The sequence below is a fragment of the Microtus ochrogaster genome, unplaced genomic scaffold (genome assembly GCF_000317375.1).
Source record: "Microtus ochrogaster isolate Prairie Vole_2 unplaced genomic scaffold, MicOch1.0 UNK13, whole genome shotgun sequence".
NCBI lineage: Eukaryota > Metazoa > Chordata > Mammalia > Rodentia > Cricetidae > Microtus > Microtus ochrogaster.
In genome coordinates, this window is record NW_004949111.1 from 3,170,998 (window position 1) to 3,173,636 (window position 2,639).

The following is a 2,639-nucleotide window of genomic DNA, read 5'->3' on the forward strand; positions in this document are numbered from 1 at the left end:
CAGCTTGCCTGGCTGGGTAGCAGCAGTACTTGCTAGAGCATATGCCTGGGAATGTGGCCAGAGGAGCTGTGGTCTTTAAGCCATGGTACCTGGTTTCCTCCACCAGCCCTGACCCTGGCCTCTCTACAGCTCCTGGCAGGCTGAGGCTGGGCCCTAGCGGCTAGGGAAAGAACAGAGGACTGGAGTCTAGTCCTCACCTGGCTTCTAGAAGGTCCTACACAGACAGATATGCATGGGATTTAAAAGACTGGCCAGGCTAGGTATGTCTGAAGGAGAAGCATCTGCTCCAGCTTGTTCAGGTCTAGTGTCACAAGGTGGGATCTAAGCCAGCAGGACTCCGGCTACCTCCGGAACCTCAAACTTTAGGTGAACGTCAAAAAATGTGGTCCTCCAGCTATCTGAGGGGAAAGAGAGTCTGGGGAGGCAGAGACCAGAATCCCAGCTAGGGTCCTACCACCACTTTCTACTGGAACAAGAAAGGGGGCTCCCAGGAACAGATCTGGGCTGACGGTCACTGCTCTGGTTTCTAGTCCTGTGTCTGGAGATGAGGAAGCAGCTCCGGTGACAAGGATGATCCAGAGTCTTTCAGCTGAGGCAACATTCAGGATCACGAGAGTGTAAACAGATGCATGCACACGCAAACGGCACACCACGCCTCCTTTGCACTCACACATACACTCGTCCGCTGTCTGTTGGTGACTGGGTTCTCTGTAGGCCGTGGCAGTTCAGGTTATCCGGGCTTTGTCACGGAACGATGACTCTCTAGCTCCTTCTGCAAGGACTCACTCTCAGGCGTCCTTGCTTGGTGGATCTTGGGCAGGCATCTCTGTCACCCTAGCCCGCTTGCTCAATTCTTCACCGGGAGGCTCCTCAGCTGCTTCCAGCTTGCGTTTAGGGGAGGCTGGGCCACTGGCTCTGGGTCTTGGGCCTGTGTTGCTGATGCTCCCAGCCTGGCTAGAGCTGGGATCTGCCACTGGGTGACTGAGGTCTTCAACACAGGAAGGGACAGATGTTAGAAGACAGAGTCCCCGGTATAGCTACAGCTGCTGGTAGATCTGCTTCATGCGCTCGATGTTGAGCTGACTCGTCTCAGCATGGTTGACTATAGGTCGCAGGTAGTCTGCGCCAATGACGTACTTGGCGGCCTTCTGAACCGACTCAGGGGCATTCCAGGGCTCATAGATGTAGCAAGAGGGGAACCCTTTCAATTTGGGCAGGTATCGCCGAATGTAGTCCCCACTGGGGTCTGTGCGTCAGCCAAAACCCACAGGGCAGTAGCAATGGAAGAACTGTTGGAAGAACGTGCTGCAGGACAGCTACATCCAGCTGCCCGCATTTACGCTGAAATCTGCATCCAGGAGCAGCTCATCAAATACCCGGACCCTGCTCTCCCAGCTGACCCAGAGGTCCCCGCGGGTGAGGAAGCAGGCCACGGCATGCTGGGCCAGGTGGTGGATCCAGCCCTCCTGCCTCAGTTGGGTCATGATGGCGTCAATTCAAGGGAAGCCTGTCTTGCCCTCGGCCCACTTGGCCAGGGCTTCAGGGTTGTGGTCCCAGGGGATCTGGATGCAGATGGGGTTCCCCTCCATTCGGTCAAACCTGGGGTTATTGGTGGCCGCTGTGTAGAAAAACTCTCGCCACAGGAGTTGTCCAAACAAGGAGAGTGGGGGGCGTGCTGTTCTTCTTCACCTTCTTAAACAAGTCCCACAGGCGATAGTAGAAGAGACAGCAGGAGAGGCATCCGAAGCGCAGGTAGGGGCTGAGGCCTGTGGGGCTGGCCAGCAGGGAATTGGCATCAATCCGAGGTCTCTCATAGTTGGCAACCCAGGCCTTCCGTTCCAAATGCTTATCCAGGCGGGCCAGAGCTTCTGTCTCTCCTCCTTGCCAGACAGCTGGGCCAAGTCCTTCCGTGGGGAACCACAATTCCTCCAGGGAAGGCACGCCATAGGTGTCATCGTGGTTCTCCCGGATCTCGGCTCTACAGCTCTCCCATCTGCTGGCTGGTCACAGCGCCGACCCATGCGGCTGATGATGGCCTGAAAACGCTTGTAGGTAAGGGGTGGTTTCTGGCCATTCAGGTCGATGATTCTGTCCAGGTCATAAAGGGTGTGAGAATTCTCAGTCACCACCTCCACACCAGCCTCCTTGGCCATCTTCATAATGGCTGCATCCCGTTCTTTCCCAAAGGGTTCAGAGTCATATTCAAAGGTCAAGCGGGTCACCCCCCCATTCCTTGAAGAGCCTTGGGAACACATCAGCTGGCTGGCCCAGGACTACAAACAGACGGGAGTTCAGCTTTCTTAAGCTTGTGTCCAGATCTTCCAGAGACTGCAGTAGGAACCTCCACCGGTTGATGCCCACAGATGAGGAGGCCGCAAACCACGGATCCAGGATGTAGACGCAGCGTACACAGCGCACCCGGAGCACGGCCACTAGCAGCGCGGGGTTGTCCTGGAGCCGCAGCCCTTTGCGGAACCAGTGCACCAAGGATGCGCCGTCCGTTCCCGTCGTCGGCGCGGGGACTGTGCCGCCACAGCTGCAGCCTCCATCACCTCCCCGACTCTTTTTTTTGTTTTGTTTTTCAAGACAGGGTTTCTCTGTGGTTTTGGAGCCTGTCCTGGAACTAGCTCTTGTAGACC

General features: G+C 56.4%; 1 pseudogene; it reads right to left on the reverse strand.

The window, feature by feature from the left end:
* Positions 1-526: 526 nt before the first annotated feature.
* LOC101996463 overlaps positions 527-2,639 on the reverse strand; it is a 27,517-nt pseudogene continuing 25,404 nt past the window's right edge.